This window comes from Miscanthus floridulus, chromosome 8, assembly GCF_019320115.1.
Source record: "Miscanthus floridulus cultivar M001 chromosome 8, ASM1932011v1, whole genome shotgun sequence".
In the NCBI taxonomy this organism is placed as follows: Eukaryota; Viridiplantae; Streptophyta; class Magnoliopsida; order Poales; family Poaceae; genus Miscanthus; species Miscanthus floridulus.
In genome coordinates, this window is record NC_089587.1 from 118608221 (window position 1) to 118628853 (window position 20633).

Consider the following 20633-nt stretch of genomic DNA (forward strand, 5'->3'; position numbering starts at 1 on the left):
TCGAATATGCCCGACGTCGTCGACCTCCTCTTCACCGAGCACACCACGCTCTGCCTCATCCTTGCAGCCACCACGTCGAAGCCGGTCGGCACTCCTTCCCCGGGGGTGGAACCACTAGTGGAGAAACGGGCTGTACTCCCGGTTCTCAACCGCCTTCAGTCCCGGTTTTGGAACCGAGAGTACCAAATCGGGACTAAAGGTCCCCTCCTTTAGTCCCGGTTTCGCGCCCGGTAAGACCAACTAGGACTAAAGGGCCTCTCGGCCTAGCCACATGGGGCAGCCCTTTAGTCCCGGTTGATATTACCAACCGGGACTAAAGGTTTCCTTTTTTTCTTTTTTTGTTTCTATTTTCAATTGATGATTCATTTTGGTTTTCGAATAGGTTTTCGAATACGCATTCTACGCTGCTAATAATATACGTATTCTACATGTTTATAATATTCAAACATTTTGTACAAACTAAAGTTTGAAACTAACATATATATTACATGTATATACATATATTGTACGTTATTTTATGTACATATAATATGTATGTATGTGTATATATATATATTACAAATAAAGGTTGCATTGTATATTCTATCATATCCTTGGGATAACAAAATCACTCTATCTAGTTTGGCTTCCATGTTTTGTTGATGTCATTGTAAAACTCGCCGGCGGGGTTGAGGACCTGGTCATTAAGAAATCCTGCTATGGTCTCTTGAATTGCTTTCAGTTGGTCACGTCGTATGACTTTTTCCTTCAACCATAGAGTCTTCAATAAAAGTTAAAGGAAAAGTATTAATATATATATATATATATATATATATATATATATATATATATATATATATATATATGTTGGTCACTTGATTACTTATATATATGAGCAACAAAAGAAATTGTGAATATATGAATATATTTATATAACATACTTTGAGGATCTCTTTAGGAGTTCTTTTTGTGTACGCCCCGATAAACTTGCAAACATAGTATCCGCAGTAGTTGTTCCCCTATTCTTGCCTCAGAACCCACTTTTATGAGAAAAAAGATCCAGTGAATTAAAAGCATGCATGGTGTTAATTGAATTATATATATATAAATGTAGATAGTACTTGCTTTGTGTGCGATTACATCCAGTGGCGCTTTGCAATGTTTCATGTGGTGATTCTCAATGAAACTTTTCCAAACACTACGCCCAATAAAATAAAACATTAATTTGGTCTTTAATAATTGTTGTAGTTAAGATATCGGGGTATATATAGTTGCTAGAGAGACCATATTACCCTTGGATAATATCTATCATGTCTTGGTACTCTGTTTGCTCTTTTCTTAACGAGTCTAAGATTCTCAACCGACTATTGGCCATATCGATAACCATCAATATCCTATGATTGCTGCATATATTTTTATACACAAATATGATCGACATTAGCTAGAGTCAACATATATGTATATATATGGGAGATAGCTTAGCTAGTAAGCAAATAATTGAACAAATGTCCATATGATCGACATTAATTATTTAACACTCACTTGAAGTTGTAGGGGAAGAGTATGTCCTTGTTTTGTTGGTTCACTAAGAACCTCATGAGATTTTTCTCGAGTTTGGCTTTCCATTGAGGCAGGGGATTAGGGTGTTTGAATACGACATTTGGATCAACGAAACCAACATCATTATCCTTTCTCTTTCTGAGTTCTGTCATCTCATATCTGCATATATAAAAATATAGTGTGAGGATATATAATGTATATATATACATATAGCTTTATATATACACACTTTAATAGTAGAAAATAATCACACTTACAGATAATAGCAGCTAACGAGACTTTTGTCGAGAGAGTCCAGGTGGCATAGTTGGTGTAATTCTTCAAACTCGACATATATAACGTCATCGCCACGGAAGTAATGTTGGTTTCTAACTCTGACAGTAACAAAGGCCTCTCCCCATTCACACGCCGCCATGTACCACTTGTTTAGCAGGTACATTTGCGTACCCAGTTCATCTAAGGCCTTAGGGTTGTATAGACTCTTTCTATGTTCAAATTTCTTCCAAGGATCCACTTTCAGAGCAGATGGTCCTTCAGCGAGCACTTGGACAAGGTCCAAACCAGTTTCCTCGTAAAACCGAGCTAGCTCCTCAAAATCGACGTCTAAGTCTAAGTTTGAACCATATTCATTACGAACAACAAGAGGGGGGACTGATTGTTGCGATTGTTGTCCGAGTTGTGCAATACCTTTCCCTGGTCTAGTCTTTTTCTGCGCCGCCTCAAATGACTTGGTGAGAGAGCGGTCGTAGTCCGATTTTGACCGGGTCTTTTGAGATTCCTGCTTTTTCTGGTCTACCTTCTTTCTTAGAAGATCTGGAGGTAGGTAGAAGTATGACTTCTCTAGGTTCTCCCTCTCTTCTCGTTGCTTTTTTACTTTTTCGAAGAAACTGTCCACATCTTTTTTTACTGCAGCTTTTAATTCATTTTCACTTTTCTCGAAAGACAGTTTTTGGGGAATAACTGGATTAGATGAGGCTTTCTTCTTTACCGGCTGGTGGGACAACGACTTTGTTTGTGGGGTGGACCTCTTAGGAGTTGGCTTCCTCTTAGTCATCAAGGGAGGCGGGGCAGCCGTTGGAGGCGTTGGAGACCTCCTTGGAGGCGTTGGAGACCTCCTTGGAGGTGGCGGCGATGGCGACGTTGCCACCTGATTCCTCGGAGCACTATGATGATCTGGAGATTGAATAATTGGACTTAGGTTGGCGGAGGCCCTGCTGTGTGATTACAAAAAATAATAATTAGGTATAAGAAATTGTTATTATTAATCATGCATGTCGATAGAAAGTTTGTGAAAAATTGTTTCGTTCACTTTTGTCTGCACCTATTGTCTGGCAGTTGAGGAAGCAACGGTGGACTAGAGACCCCGAGAATAATGATGTAGCGCTTGCGTCATAGTATGGATGTTTTCTCTGCTTCTCCTAGAGTCTTCTCCCCATCACCTCCTGGAATGTCAAGAGGCAGGTCACTAAAACTTTTGTTAACTCTATCCACTGAGACGTTAACATATCCAGGTGGTATTATTGCCCCATGGATTCTTGGTGTCTTGGTAGGATCTAGAGGAGAAAAAACACCGAGAGCCACCATGATTGTGGCATTCTCTTTTGGAATATGTAGCGCACATGATGTAAACGGTGCAGTGATGCCATCCACGGGGAAACATAGCATTGAGTTATCTTGATTTGGCAACTCCGTGGAAGTGCAACTGCTTTTCAACTGATCAGGGGGCTAATATTTTTTTCAAGAATATACCTTTAATGTCATCAAAATAGTGCGTGCATGCATTATATCCCTTGTTTGATTGTCCTGAAAGATTACTTAGAGCAGGCCAATCATTGATTGTTACGAACAACAATGCTCGCAGGTCAAAGTGCTCCTATTTGTGCTCATCCCACACATGTACACTTGGTCTATTCCACAAAAGTAGAAGTTCTTTAACTAGTGGTCTCAGGTACACATCGATGTCGTTGCTAGGTTGCCTTGGGCCTTGGATGAGCACTGGCATCATAATAAACTTATGCTTCATGCATAACTAGGGAGGAAGGTTGTAGATACATAGAGTAATAGGCCAAGTGCTATGACTGTTGCTCTGCTCCCCGAAAGGATTCATACCATCCGTACTTAAAGCAAAACTTAAGTTTTTTGCGTCATTTGCAAACTCTAGGAATTCTCTATCGATTGCTCTCCACTAGGACCCATCAGCAGGGTGTCTCAACATATTGTCTACCTTATAGTCTTCTTTGTGCCATCGCAACAACTTTGCATGGTCTTTGTTTCTGAATAGATGTTTCAAGCGTGGTATTATAGGAACATACCACATAATCTTGGTAGGGATTTTCTTCATGGGACGTTCGCCCTCAACATCACCAGGGTCATCTCGCCTGATCTTATACCGTGATGCATGATATACCGGTCATGCATCTAACTTCTCGTACTCCTCGCCATGGTAGAGGATGTAGTCATTAGGACATGCATGCATCTTCTGGATTTCTAATCCCAAAGGGCAGACTACCTATTTTGCTTCGTACGTAGTGAAGGGCAATTCGTTATCCTTCAGAAGCATCTTCTTTTGGATTTTTAGTAACTCCCCAAATCCCTTGTTAGATACACCATTCTTTGTCTTCCATTGCAGCAATTCTAGTGTGGTACCCAACTTTTTCTATCCCGCATCACAAGTTGGGTATAGCAATTTCTTGTGATCCTCTAGCAAGCGCTCGAACTTGATCTTCTCCTTTTCACTTTTGCATTCTCTTTGTGCGTCACAAATGGCCTGACCAAGATCATCAGCGGGCTCATCTTCTGCCACTACCTCTTCTTCAGCTTCCCCCATTGCAGTATCATTGAAGGCACCATATTCAGCAATAATGTCATCATTGTTCCATTGTTCTTCTTCACCTTCTTCCATTACAACCCCGGTTTCTCCGTGCTTCGTCCAACAAATATAGTTTGGCATGAAACCCGACTTCAACAAGTGTGAATGAAGACTCCTTGAGCTAACATATTCCTTCAAATTCTTACATATGGCACATGGGCAGCATATGAAACCATCATGTTTGTTTGCCTCGGCCACACGTAAGAAAGAATGCACGCCCTTAATGAACTCTTGGGAGCGGCGATCAGCATTGTACATCCAATGCAGCTCATCTGCATTACATGACATACATACCATATTAAAATATAGAACATAATTAGTTAATTATACGACATGCATGCTACCACATAAGGTATTAATTTATGAAAGTCTCGCTACAATGTAGACAATCCCAACTACCACTAAAAAACTAAAGCTAAAATGCACTTCAGCAGCATAAGAATTTCACGACCAATCCCAACTAAAACAGACAGATCATGCATTTGTTCAACATCTATGGGCTTCTTCCGCAGGATCACTGCCTCATCAACCGCCGTAGCCACCTGTGGAAGAGAGTTTTGCACGTGTTCAACATACTCTTCCTCCCAGTACCAGCCTAAACATCCAGTGCCATCCCACTGAAATTAAAACAAAAAATTAGAACTTTAATCACAATCATCATGAAAATAAGTATAAATTAACCATAATCATCAAATACGATAAAATAACTCACATTGCGATTCGGACACTTGTAGAAGATACGACCCTTGTTGGGACACTCCTTCCTCACCCGGTACTCCATCACAATCTTCTCCTCACACTTGCCGCATGCAATGAGAGGAAGGTCCGGCCTCAGTCGCTTTGGAACCCGATGAGAGGCCGAGGACCCAGAAGCAGTTGCCATCTACTCTCTATACTCATTTTTAATATAATATAAATTTCTCATTTTATAAACAAATAAAATTAAAAAAACTCTAAAATTCTCTATATCTCTAAACCATGAAGTATGCTATGCATGCTAGAATTGAAAACTCAATACTAGTTTTGAATAACTACTTTAACCTTCCTTCATCCAAATACGCAAACTTTAAAGTGATTTTGAGCTTAATTGGCTTACAAATAAAAAAATCTAACATAAAAAAAACCACATATATCTAGTCCACAAAATGAAATAAGCTACTGATGAAACATGAGAGTATAAAGTTGGTAACCTTCAGAACCGAAGAATCGATGGAGGAATGGAAGAAATCTTGTGATACACAGGTGATGAGGAAGAAGAGAGGCCGGCGATGAAGCAAGAACACTGAGCTCGAAGTGGCTTGGGCTCAGGGAGGAACAAGGCTGGGCTATATAGGAGGGGACCTTTAGTTCCGGTTGGAGACAGAAACCGGGACTAAAGGTCCCTTCCTAGTCCCGGACAGAGCCTCTAGCCGGGAGTAGACTTTTACTCCCGGTTGGAGGGACCAGCCGGGAGTAAAAGTTAACCTTTAGTCCCGGTTGGTAACTCCAACCGGGACTAAAGGTCCTCTGCAGCAAAAGCCTGCCGCAGTTGCCGTTGGGCAGGGACCTTTAGTCCTGGTTAGATCTACAAACTGAGACTAAAGGTATCTCTAGTTCTAGGTGCGAAAAATACCGGGACTAAAGCCAAATTTCGAGGTGGGATCAAAGGTCGTTTCTCTACTAGTGAACCTCGTCGAATCGGACCCCATCACCTACGTCAGGCACCCTCACCACGCCGTCCCCCTCCTATGGCCCTCTTTTCTCAAGTCGCTGTGCCAGCCGAGCCACTTCACCGGTGTCAGAGCCACGCCATGACGCGACCACCTTGCCCCGCACGTAGTCGAGCTGAACCATGATCATGGCATCCCTGTTCATGTCCAAGATGACGCCTTCTGGGCTACCAACCTCACCACGGTCGAGCAGTCGGCTTCTCCTCCGCCACGACCATGACCAACCGCATCCCTCCACTACCTCGACCGTGCCTTCTACTCTATCAAGCCGACGCCTTTCATGCCTCGACAGCGATGTAGTCACCCTAGCGACCCAGTGCCTCGCCGATGTCTCACCTCTCTCACCGTTGCAGGGCTGCACCTTTTCCACCTCCCTTCTGTGATGGCCATGGCCACATCGTGCCGCTCCTCTGACATCGGGAACGCAGCAGCCATGACGACTTCCTCTGTGGACCTATTGTCGTCTCTACTAAACTGCCGCTGCCAAGCCTCCACCTTGCCAAACCCTGCAGCAACCAGCAGCCTTCCTCATTGCCTTCATTGTTGACCTATCACCATCTCCCATCCTAGTGAGCCACCTTGAAGCAAAGCTACCTCCTTTCTTCCTTCATGTCATGTTCTTGCCTGAGTTTGGCCTTCGTGCCGCTATTCTTTACCGTCACAGGGAAGCGACCCTGCTGCACCATCCGCTGGGGCTGAACGACGCTGCCGGACCTCGCCGACCCATCCCGGACAGCAGCAGCCACCGCCTAGTCATCCGCTGCCACCTCTAGCTGGTAGCAGCCAGCTTCTGGCCGCCTGCTACTGCATCTAGCTAGCCTCTAGCTAGCAGCAAGCAGTAGCCGGTCGAGGGTGGCTACAACAGGCCAGTAGCTAGCCGTAGCTTGCTCGGACACGCCGCAACGGCCCTTCATCGTCAAGGTCGAACCTTTGAACCCCGTCGATGCCAACCTCGATGTCGACAAAGCCCTTGCTTTTCTTTCTTTTCATTCCTTACTTGCTCCTATACATGATTATCTATCTATACCTATGCTTGTTCCGTGCCTTCGCACCGGTCTATCTCCGTCTTTTTGTCATCTATATCTATGACTGTGCTGTGCCTTCGCCACCAGTCTATCTTGTGATGCTATGGATATGTGCAACTTCATCTAGTCATCGTAGTGTCGGTTTAGCTCTTGTTCTTGTGTTGTTCGTGTTGTCGGTTGTTTTTGTGTGGTGTTGTCTGTCTATGGACCGAGCCTTCGAGCTGGTCAAGGGTTCGTGCCTCATTCGAATGTTTCGATTGTGGGTTCGTCCTGCCGTGGCCGTGAGCCGAGCGTAACCTGAACCCTCGCTCTTAGTTGACTTTCTAGTACCATGATCATCGCCCCCTTCTATGGCTCTAGGACGTGGCCACCATGAGCTTGACATCGGTGCGCTTCCTACCCGCACATGATGAGCCCATCATAGATTAGTCTATAGAAGATGAACTAGGGGATGACCATCGTGGAACTTATGGAAGCCAACTCATGTAGGTATAGCTTGTGGCCGCGAGTTTGCCTCGCCATGACCATCGGGCTTTACCTCTTTTGCTCGCTTGTTTATCCTAACCACCTCATATGCCTGTACCACTTTGACCATGGCATTCCTTCGGTTGTAGCAGTGACAACCGCATCATTATGGACCTTAGAGATTGCCTTGTGACAATTTAGTTGCACGGTCATGGTGCCCTACGAGTGGGTTCGGATCGTGGGATCATGTTTCCTTTCTTCCAACCTTTGTCCGTTCCATGATGAGTTGGTCAAAGGAGTGCGGATTCCATTCTTCTCTCCTCAATTGTTCTCAATCCTCGTCGATCCAGTAAGATGTGGATTGAGCCCTTTGCTTGTTTGGTGTTTACTGCTCTCTTGATTCCATTCCTTTGATTCCTGTCATTTGCTATGGTGAGTGGATCAAAGGAAGCTGAATCCCATGTCCCCCTCTTTTTGGTTCTATCGTGCTTAAGCCCTTGTATGCTTGTACCTATTTGGTCTGTAGCATTTCTTTGGTTCTTGCAGTGACAACTACACCTCTAAGAACCCTAGGGATGTCTTAGTGCATTTAGTGCACCTAGGTCATGGTACCCTACAAGTAGTTGGGCACTGTGTTCTCTTTTGTGTCACTCCTTTTGATGCCCCATCTCTTTCCATGGCGTGTGGATTGGAAGAAGTAGACCACCTCCCTTCTCTTATCTCCCCTGTTCCACCCTCTCTTGATTCTTGTTAATTATAATGGCATATGGATAGAGAGAGAGACTAGAACTGCTTCCTTTCCCCTTAGCCGCTCTTTGCGATTCCTGTCAACCTCCATGACGCCCGAATCGAAAGACCATGAGCCGTGGTGTTCGCTTAAGATGGTCTAGGGTCTATGCCATATTTATTGAGGCCGTACAGGTCGACACAGTCGACTCAGGAAGTACTAGCTAGGCTATGACTTAAGCTTATTAAAAGCATCTAGGCCCCTAGTTGGGTTTCGGTGATTAATGACAATACGTGATTACTGTAACTAACGTATGTTTTGTAGAGGCAATTAAGTTAGGTCACGATAATGGAGATTGATTGGGCAATCATGGTGGTCATGCCCCTACGATGGAAATTATTTCGGTTTTCAAAGGATGGACGACAAGGTTAAGGATGGACTAGTTCTAAGTGTCATTTGGAGTTGAAGAGACACTTAGAGTAGTTTAGGACTTTGTTTTTCCTTTGGTCGTACTATTAAGGGGGGTATGGATGGGTAGCTTGACCTAGGTGAGTCTAGTTAGTTAGGTGTGGTGCACACTTGCTAAATCTAGCACTAGGTAGCTCCAAAATAGCCCTTATATCCAATGGAGCAGACTTCATTCACGTATGATCGAGAATTGGAAGTGAATGGAGGGTCAAATACTGACCGAACGCTGGCTCCGATTTGACCAGACGCTGGCTTAGGGTTCGGTCAGTTCATTTGACCGAGATGTTTTCGTCTGGTGCGACCGGACGCTGAGAGATCAAGTGACTGGACGTTGAGGGCCAGCGTCCGGTCGACTCTAGTAAGGTTCCAGAGAGGGAAAATCTCATCTAGACGCGTTCGGTCAGTGCTGACTGGACACTGGCTAGCATTCGGTCACACTGTAAACACTGGAGTTTGGGGTGAACTGATTGGCATGTCCGGTCAACATGACCAAAGCGTCCGATCACCCCGTAGAGGCACATAACGGTTCGTTTTTCAGCCCATGTTATAAATACTTCCTCCACTCGTGTGTGGGGGTACTTTTGCTCATTCCAATAGCTGAGAAACACCTTTGAGAGTGCCAAGAAGAGCAAGGTCCTAGTGAGGTGATTGAGATTTGAGAATCCCAAAGAGAGCCCTCATTAGTGAGATCAAGAGTAGCAAAGTGTGCATCCACCCTTCTCATTAGGCTTGTCGTGGTCAAGTGAGAGTTTGTGCTTGTTTCTCTTGGTGATCGCCATCACCTAGATGGCTTGGTGGTGATTGAAGAGCTTGGTGATCATCCGGCAGAGCTTGTGGATGACCCAACTCAAGTTGTGAGCGGTTGTGGGTGATTCACCGCGACGGAGTGTCGAAGAATCAACCCATAGAGAGCACTTGATCCTTGCGTGGATCAAGGGGGAGCTACACCCTTGCGCGGGTGCTCCAACGAGGACTAGTGGGGAGTGGTGACTCTCCGATACCTCGGCAAAACATCGCCGCATTCCTCCTTCTCTCTTTACTTTGAGCATTTACTTTGAGCAATTCAATTCTTGTCATTTACATTCCTAGAATTGTCATGCTAGAGTAGGATTGGAACTTAGGGTGCTAAACTTTTGTGCGTTAGATCAATAGAAACACTTTCTAGGCACAAGGCGTTAATTAGGCTAACCTTAGAGTTTAATTATTGCAAAGAAATTTAGAATTAGCCCAATTCACCCCCCTCTTGGGCATCTTGATCCTTTCACTTATGCTTAGCGAGCAATGACTCCTGTTTCTTTTGGCCCAGGGATCGGACATCCGCCGAGAGGGCTAAGTCATTTTTGCCTTGGTGTTCTTTTGGTGTAGTTGTTCTTCTGTGTCTTGTTGCCTTTTTAGAGTATTGATTGCTTTCTGTCTTGCTTGTCGCTCTACTGAGGTAGTTGCATCGAGGTTAGCGTTGATCGAATCAGAACCCATTGGAGGAAGGACGTGCGAAAGGTAACAAGACCTTAGGGAGAACAACTACAAGTACGCTGACGATCTTGGAGATGACCAATCAACAGGTGCCACGTCCCACCCAACCTCATAGAATCCTATTAGACATGCTATAATGTAGATGCTAGTGCTTTACTTTTATGCAAATGATTTGTGATAGGTTGCATGGTAGATTTGCTTGTGAGCCATTACCTTGTCTCAACCTATACCCCTGCACACCCACTGTTAGGCTAGACACTCGCTTACTTACTTGCTACTGCTTCTACTACACATTATATTTGTGATGTGATGCTTGATGGAGGGTTGTTTGTGAGTGGTTAAGGCACTCGGTGCCGATAATGTGGTAACAAATGGGGAGATCTTGGCGTGCGTCTTGGGTGTGTGGTGAGGATTGTGTCGATTGGGTAGCATCTTATGATGAGTCGTTGGACAAGTCTCGCTGAGGGGGTGCGACCAAGGCATCCCCTACGAGGGGTACCTATGGTGGCTTCATGTGAGATGAGGAGATCCTAGGGTGGAGTGTCTTTGTGGGATGAAGCCCCAAGATGGAGGTGCCGCCGAGGCACGGGGTGTTGGTTACACCCTTTGAGAAGGTATCCTATCCGGTCCCCCTAAGGATTGTTATGTCAAGAGAACCGGATCATAGGACCCTATGTACACACCACTCGCTCCTGAATGGGCGGGAGACGGTTACTCGACCAACTAGGACGGTGCGATTACTGCTAGGTTGGAAGTGGATAGTGTAGGGAGGTATGGGCATGTGGCCCACACCCTCCTAAGACAACATAGTGACCTTTGGGGGCCTGGTACTATGTCTCATAGTCTCAGCGTGCCGGTGGACTCTGGGGTGGCCTAGGGCTGAGTGGTAGGGTGGCACCATATCGGTTGGGAGGCAATCGGTATCAGCCTTTGCGGGGCACCACCGATGATGGTGATCTTGTGGTTCCAGGTGTACACGCTCTACAGAGTTGATCGATCTATACGTACTGAGTCCTCGGATATGGACATTTCTATGACCTACGCTTCCCTTGATTAGTGAGAGATGTCCTTTCTTCTTCTTCCCCCTAGGTTTGGTGTTGGTTTCTGGCTTTGGCCGTTGAGGCAATGCACGAGAGGGAGTCGTCCTTGCCACCTAGAGAGTGAGTGTGGTGAGATGTGTGTGGTGGGATGGGTTAACGGGTGGATGGGATGGGTTAAAACTTGTTGAACTATTATAAAATATTGATGAACTTGTATAGGAAAACTGCAACCATAAATAGGTCTTTTGTTCTACCCTTGCATTCCACTTACCACAAAGAAAACACAAATAGCATAGGGTGGGAGCTAGTGGCCAGTACAAATCATACTAAAAGATATTTGGCAGGTTCGGATGTCTTCTACGACAATGACAACAGAGATTAGAAGGATTAGGTGGTGTCATTCATGCGCTCAAGTTTGGTTGAGGAGATGAAGTCTACGCCCGCTAACATTCTACGCTGACTCTGATGATTGCCCGTGAAGGAGGAGCCTTCACCCACTAACATGCTATGTCGACTCTGATGAAGATCTATGTGCATTTCTGCTAGAATAACGATGTACTTAGGTGTGTTACCAAGTGTTGTAATGCCTTGTAATCTTGTAATTTTGTGATGTATGAACTGTGGTATCAACTAGATAATGATAATGTGATAGTTTGGTCTTCCTAGACTACCACATTATGATGTAATATGTAGATTTCCCTTCGAGGAAATCATGGATCGTTTTAGAAACCTACGGGGTTCCTGCTTCAAAACTAGAACAACGAGTATCCAAACCTCGACGCAGACTACCTGCACGGTGGCGACGCTGCGGCTACATAGCCAGACCCAAGCCCATCGTCAAGCTACCCATCAGATGAGGTGATCATGTCTATGATTGGAGCTTGGGTGGCCGACACCCATGAACTCGCCGATGACCGCATCCGGTGCCCTCTAGAAGAGCTTGGCGGCTGTGGCGGCTGCCGCGTGCTCCAACTGAAGAGGTTGTTTCCTGAGAACTAGCTCGCTGACCTTGAAGCCGATGCCTTTGCTGCATTGCCTACCACATTTAAGATTGCTGCTGAGAGTGTGTGCTCATGCTATTGCTCAGGTGATCCATCAATCTAGATGAGCACAAAGGTAGCATTAGTTCAGGACAACTCTCTAGATAATCACTTGTACTACCCACTGTCAGACAATAGTGAGGAGGATGATGTGAAGCACTACCAGAAGCATTGGGTGATAGGAGAAGCCATGGTGGCTCAGGGTGTGCTCCAGAAAATGTTTGGCTTGAGCTAGGAGCCTCTAGAGTTGTGGTCTGCATTAAATTTAAACGACGATCATAGGCGGTGTTCAGAATTTAGGAATATTAAGGCCATAGACTGCCTTAATCTCTATGAGGTTATGTAACCGGACTACTATTGATTAATAGTAAAGAGTGACGATACAAGGAACCTCGGTCGGTAACTCCGACCGAACAACGAGATCATCGAGCTCATCGCCGTCGCCGTCGCCTTTGGGCACAGTTCAAAACTGAGTCTAGGTTTGAGTTCTCTTCCTCCTTCGATGCCTTTACAAGAGGGAGCCTCAGCGCTGCCTCTGATTGGGCCACACAAGGTCTTTTTGCTCACTTAGCCCATTCAGGTCTAGTGAATTTAGGATTCGGCTTCCTGGACCTTGCTGTAGCGCCTTGGCCCACTCCAGCTGATGAAGATGTCTTTCCTTCTATTGCTGCCTTCTTTAGTTCCTGTCCACCTTCAGATAAGCTAGCACCTAGAGTTGTAGAGGAGGTACCGGTGGCATTGGAAGTGCCGGTGGTGACACCCCCCTTCCTTGAGAACCAGCTTCCCCCAAGCTGGTGCACTTAGGAACTGTTGATGCAGAGGTTCCTCGTCCTCCCATGTCATGAGCGATGACGACAAATTAGACCAGCAGACAAGTACTTGAGGAATAGCTTGATCATAGTTGCGCCTGAGACGATGGTCAATGATAGCATCTAGAACCTACAACTCATGTTCAAAGTTAGGAAGCTCATGTACATGTTCATTTGCTGGTACAACTTTCTTCAGCATGGAGACATGAAAAACTAGATGAATATGACATTCTGGTGGCAACTAGAGACGATATGTAGAGGGACCAATGCGCTCTATAATTGTTAAAGGCCCAAAGAATCTGAATGCCAATTTGTTGGAAGAGCGAGGAGCAAGTGACGTTTGAACATATGGTTGTGCCTTGAGATATATTGAATCCCCAACATAGAAGACTCTATCAGTTCTATGCTTGTCAGCCTTGGTCTTCATTTTGGATCGAGCCCGAATAAGGTGTTGCCTGATAAGTTGCTGGAGTAATTCTCTATCTTGCAACCAAGCACTGAGTTCAAAGGACTAACAAGCTTGTGAAATATCAATGCTGAAGTGACGTGGCTCATATCCATATAATACCAAGAATGGGCTCTGACCCAAGGAGGAGTGGAAAGAAGTATTATACCAATATTCTGCTAGTGGTAGCCACTGAGACAATTTAGTGGGGCAAGCATGTACAAAACAACGAAGGTATGTCTCCAAGCATTGGTTGACCCTCTCAGTTTGCCCATCAGTCTGGGGATGGTATGCACTGCTCATCCTTAGGTCTATTCCCAAAAGCCTAAACAACTCTTGCCATACATTGCTAGTAAATACTTTGTCTCTATTAGATATCATTGCTGTTGGCAGGCCATGAAGTTTGAAGACATTGTTCAAGAATGTAATGGCTACTTGCAAAGCAGTGAATGGGTGAGGGGGAGTGGCAAAAAATGAGCATATTTGGGGAATTTATCCACCACTACTAAGATGCAGTTGTAAGAAGATGACCTGGGTAAGCCTTCAATGAAATCCAGAGTAACCATTTTCCAAGCCCCTTTAGGAATTGGCAAAGGAGCCAATAAACCTAGGTATGCTACCCTTTTAGATTTGGCTTGTTGATAGGTGGTACATTGCTCCACAAATTGCTGTACCGAGTGTTTGAGTTTAGGCCATGCAAATATCTGCTTCACTTTCTTATATGTCACTTTAGAGCCAGAATGTCCCCCCTATAGGACTGCTATGCAAGGTAGAAAGGATTTTGTGTTGTAATTGCTGACTGTTGCCAATCCATAGTCTGCCCTTGTATCCGATGGGACCATCTTGTAAGGAATAATGGTTTGATGGAGAAGATATTGCTAACTTAGTAAGAAGTTTACTGCAGTGAGGGTCCTGCTCATATGCCTTCTAGATATCTTCCAACCACAATGGCTTGAGAATAGAAATAGCAAATATATCAAAGACCGGTGACTTTTGAAGTCTTGATAGAGCATCAGCTACCTTGTTGTCACTGCCCTTTTTATATATGATCTTGTAAGTCATGCCCATGAGTTTAGTGAGTGCCTTATGCCGCCAGGGTGTAGAAAGTTTTTGATCATCTAAATGTGTCATACTTTGTTGGCCAGTGAGTATGATGAAAGGAGATGTTTGCAGGTAGTGCCTCCAATGATCTATTGCCATCAATATTGCTAAACACTCCTTTTCATAAGTTGAAAGCCCTTGTGCCTTGACCCTTAAGGCCTTGCTAACATAAGCAATAGGGTGACCCTGTTGTTGAAGTATTGCTCCTATCCCAGTAGATGATGCATCTATTTCAATTATAAAGGGCAACTCAAAGTTGGGCATGGCCAATACTGGAGTAGATATGAGTGCATGTTTGAGTGCTTGAAATGAAGCTTTAGTGGCAGATGTCCATATGAATATTGTTCCCTTCTTTCAAAGATTGGTGAGAGGTTTACTGATCATTCCATATTGAGGTACAAATCGCCTATAATAACCTGGCATGCCTAGAAAGGTCCTCAGGTCCTTGACATTCTTAGGTCTAGGCCATTTTTTGATGGTGTTGATTTTTGTGGGATTTGTGGCAACACCATGTTCACTCACAATATGACCCAAATAGCTTAACTATCTTTGAGCAAAGGAACATTTAGCAAGCTTAACATGAAAGCCATGTTGTTGCAAAAGAGTGAGGACAACCTTGATATGCTCCAAATGGTCAGTCCAGGTTTTATTATATATCAAGATATCATCAATAAAGACCATTGCACACTTCCTCAACAATGGATGTAGCACTGTATTCATAATGGTTTGAAATGTTGCAGGACCTCTAGTGACATCATAAGGCATTACCCTGTACTCATAGTGCCCACTATGTGTTTGGAAAGCTGTTTTAAACTCCTCACCAGCTGCCATTCGAATTTGGTGAAACCTAGAACAAAGATCAAGTGATGTAAACCAAGTAGCACCCTATAATTCCTCTAGGAGCTCTTCAATGATAGGTAGAGGATATTTGTTCTTGACTATTAGTGCATTCAGTCTTCTATAGTCTACACAGAGCCTCCAATCTCCTGTCTTCTTTCTGACTAAGAGCATTAGAGAAGAGTAAGGACTAGTACTCTCTTGAATCCATCCTTTTTCCAACATATCTTTGATTTGAGTTTCTATTTCTATCTTTTGAGCAGGATTGTATCTGTGTGGCCTAAGATAGAAAGGTTGAGCACCTTCTAGAAGAGGAATCTTGTGATCTCCCATTCTTTCAGGTGGGAGGTTTGTGGGTGGGGCAAAAATAGGTGCAAACTATTGTAAGAGTTGCTACAACTCTATGGGCAATTTGTCCTCGACAGTATCTTGAGCTAGTGAAATAGATTGTAACCGCATTTTGATATGAGTTTCACCCCTCTTAATAGTTCGACTATCCATCATAAATGTGATCACACTCACTAAGTATATCGATCACCAAAACAAAATGGCTCCTACCATTTATACCTTTGCTTTGAGCCTTTTATTTTTCTTTCTTCTTTTCCAAGTCCAAGCACTTGATCATCACCATGGCAACAACATCGTCATGTCATGATCTTCATTTGCTTCACCACTTGGAGTAGTGCTACCTATCTTATAATGACTTTGATAAACTAGGTTAGCACTTAGGGTTTCATCAATTCACTAAAACCAAACTAGAGCTTTCAATCTCCCCCTTTTTGGTAATTGATGACAACCCTTACACAAAGATATGAATTGAAATTTAATTGAATCCATGTTGCTTGCCCAAGTATATTTACTATGTGTAAAAGGATATGGACAAGTTTCATGAATCCCAAATGGTAGCAATTGCTCCCCCTATATATGTGCTAAGAGTTTGGATTGTAGCTTGCACATATGCTTAGATAGGAAATATAGGAGACAATGTCTACCAAATGATGCTAAGGTATAAAAGATGGACCTTTTGAAGCGTGATACCAATCGGAGTGCACCAATATACCATCCTTAGCACCATTAGTAACTAGACATACACAAAAACTAGAATACCCCATGAGATCAACATTAGAAGTAAGGGTCTAGTTTTCATAATGTGAACATGAGTCTAGTTACTTAAACCTATACATGCTAGTTTTTCATTTCATCATCCAAACCTACAACTAGCATACACCACACAAGCATGGATATTAAAATTTAAAAACTTGTGCCATGCAAACAAACATGTGAAATGCACATTCAAATGCACCATACAAGTTCATGAGCTTGCTCCCCTACTTGTGTGCTCAAAATTTTAATTGATCCCTTCCTTTGTCATATCTCTCCCCCTATGTCAAATTCTCCCCCTTTGTTGTCTTTTCACTATCTTTGTACACTAATATCTTTGTTTTTCTCCCCATAGCACTAATATCTTTGTTTTTCTCCTCCTTTGTCATCAATGACCATAAAGGTTCAAAATGTAGATAGGTTGAGATTATCAATGTCAATCAATGGGGTGAGGATCATTTTCCCAAATTTAGTTCAATCTAAAATACTTGCCAAAGACATTTAACTCGGTTGGATCTAAGGACAAGCTTCCTCACACCTCCAAATAAGGGTTATCTTGTACCATGTTGAGTTAAACACTTATAGCTCATTTTCTAGATCAAACATTAGGTTTACAAGCCCACAAACATGTCATATGCTACCACTAGACAAAAATAAGCATAGAAGCAATAGTGGTACCATATAATCATCAAATTCATTTGATTTTCATGAATGAGCTTATTAAATGTGAAAGATGTCTAGATGCACTAAACATGTCCTTAGTAAGGATGTATGCCATGCCAATCAACTTTTACCTTGGATTGCTCGAAGGAGTGGCATGTCATATAAGTGGGGGTGCATCAACACATATTTGAGAAATCCAATATATTCAACTCATTCCTTAGCTTGCAAAACCTTTTCTCATCCAATGGCTTGGTAAATATATCGGCAAGTTGATCTTCAGTGCCCACACTCTTAATGTAAATGTCCCCTTTTTGTTGGTGATCTCTTATGAAATGATGACGTACATCAATGTGCTTTGTTCTTGCGTGTTGAACCGGATTGTTGGTTAACTTGATTGCACTCTCATTGTCACATAGCAATGGCACTTTCTTGAACTTGATTCCAAAGTCATTCAAGATGGCCTTTATCCAAAGTATTTATGCACAACAACTACCGGTGGATATGTATTCGGCTTCGACGGTTGATAATGCAACACTGTTTTGCTTCTTTGATGACCATGAAACAAGTGATCTTCCCAACAATTGACATGTGCCCAAGGTGCTCTTTCTTTCAACCTTATATCCCGCATAATCCGAATTGGAGTAACTAACTAGCTCAAACTTTGCTCCTTTAGGATACCACAAACCAACATTTTGTGTATGCCTCAAGTACCTCAATATTCTCTTTGTAGCCTTCAAATGACTTTCTCTTGGCGAGGCTTGAAATCTTGCACACATCCATACACTAAACATGACATCCGGCCTTGATGCGATCACATAGAGTAGGCTTCCAATTATAGACCGATACAATTTTTGATCCATCATATTACCACTTGCATCACTATCCAAGTTGCTATTTGTTCCCATTGGAGTACTAATGTCTTTGCTATCACTCATGCCAAACTTCTTGATCATGTCCTTAATATACTTGCCTTGACTCACAAATGTAGCATTCTTCAATTGCTTGATTTGAAGACCAAGAAAGTAACTCAACTCTCCAATCATGGACATCTCAAACTCATTAGCCATCATCTTTCCAAATTGTTCACAAAAGTCTTGATTGGTTGATCCAAATATGATGTCATCAACATAGATTTGCAACATAAATAAATCTTTTCCAATCTTCTTGATAAAAAGAGTGGTGTCAACCTTTCCCATCATGAACCCTTTAGAGAGTAGGAATTCCCTCAATCTCTCATACCATGCTCTAGGTGCTTGCTTCAAGCCATACAATGCCTTCTTCAACTTGTACACATGGTTGGGCTTCTTGTCATCTTCAAAACTAGGAGGTTGCTCAACATATACTTCTTCATTGATATAACCATTGAGAAATGCACTCTTAACATCCATTTAATAGAGGTTAATGTTATGGGCACAAGCATAGGCTGGCAAGATTCTAATTGCTTCCAATCTAGCAACCGGGGCATATGTTTCTCCAAAGTCAAGACCTTCAACTTGTCTATATCCTTGTGCTACCAATCTTGCTTTGTTCCTTACTACTATCCCATCTTGATCTTGCTTGTTTCTAAAGATCCATTTGGTTCCAATCACATTATGTCCCTTTGGTCTCTCTACTAATTCCCATACTTGATTTCTTGTGAAGTTATTTAATTCTTCATGCATAGCATTCACCCAATCAACATCCTTCAATACTTCATCTATCTTCTTTGGTTCAATGGATGCCACAAATAAGAAATGCTCATAAAATGAAGCCAATCTTGATCTAGTTTGCATACCTCTTGAAATATCACCAATGATAGTGTCCAATGGATGATTCTTTGCAATATTGGTTGGTTGGAGGATTGGAAGTTAATTGCTTGCACTTGCTTGATCATTGGGTTGAGATGATGCACTAGCCACTTGATCTTGTTCATTATCATGAGAGCCACTTGTACTAGCTTGATTTGTATCATCTTGCACATATGAGTTTGAGAGCACTTGCACTTGATCATCTTCATCATCATTCACTTGCCTAGGCCTCAATTTACCAACATCCATGTTCTTCATGGCATTTGAAAGTTGAATGCCTCTAACATCTTCCAAGTTCTCATTCTCTTCTTGTGAACCCTTGGTTTCATCAAATTCAACATCATGAACTTACTCAAGAGTACCACTATCTAAATTCCAAACTCTATATGCTTTGCTAGTGGTTGAGTATCCAAGTAGGAATCCTTCATCACATTTCTTGTCAAACTTGCCCAATCTAGTGCCTTTCTTCAAGATATAACATTTACAACCAAAGACCCAAAAATATGCAATGTTGGGCTTTCTACCATTCAAGAGCTCATATGGTGTCTTCTCTTTCAATGGGTGATAATAGAGGCGGTTGCTACAATAGCAAGCCGTGTTGATAGCTTTGGCCAAAAAAGATTGACTCACATTGTAATCACTAAGCATAGACCTTGCCATATCAATGAGTGTTCTATTCTTCCTTTCAACAAGGCCATTTGATTATGGAGTGTACTTGGCCGAGAATTGATGTCTAATTCTAAATTCATCACACAACTCATCAATTCTAGTATTCTTGAACTCACTACCATTGTCAGTTCTAACTCTCTTGATGGTTGTTTAAAACTCATTGTGAATGCCCTTGACAAATGATTTGAATGTTGCAAACACATCACTTTTGTCCACTAGAAAGAATACCTATATGTATCTTGTGTAATCATCTACTATCACAAAGCCATATTTGTTGCCACCAATGCTAGTGTATTATGTTGGCCCAAACAAATCCATGTGCAATAACTCAAATGCTTTACTAATGCTCATCATGCTTTTCTTAGGATAGGTGTTTCCAACTTGTTTGCTGGCTTGACAAGAGCTACAAAACTTATGTTTTTCAAACACATCTTTCAAGCATCTAACCAAGTCATGCTTAACCAATCTATTCAATTGTTTCATTCCAACATGATCAAACCTTCTATGCCATAACCAACCCATGCTAGACTTAGTGAACAAACATGTAGATAATTGAGCTTCACTAGTATTGAAATCAACCAAGTATATATTCTCATATCTAAAGCCTTTGAAGATCAAATTAGAGCCATCTACACTTATGATCTCTACATCATCTACCCCAAATATGCATTTGAATCCAAGACCACACAATTGAGCCATGGATAGTAAATTAAAGTTCAAGCTCTCTACTAGCAACACATTGGATATGCCCATGTCATTGGGTATTGCAATCTTACCAAGCCCCTTGACCTTGCCTTTGCCATTGTCACCAAATGTGATACTATCATAACCATCATTGCCATTGGTGTTGATTGAGTTGAACATTT

The 20633-nt window shown here is 42.8% G+C and overlaps 1 pseudogene; it reads left to right on the forward strand.

Moving 5' to 3' along the window:
- LOC136469805 (lysine-specific demethylase JMJ26-like) overlaps positions 1 to 20633 on the forward strand; it is a 34900-nt pseudogene that overhangs the window by 7420 nt on the left and 6847 nt on the right.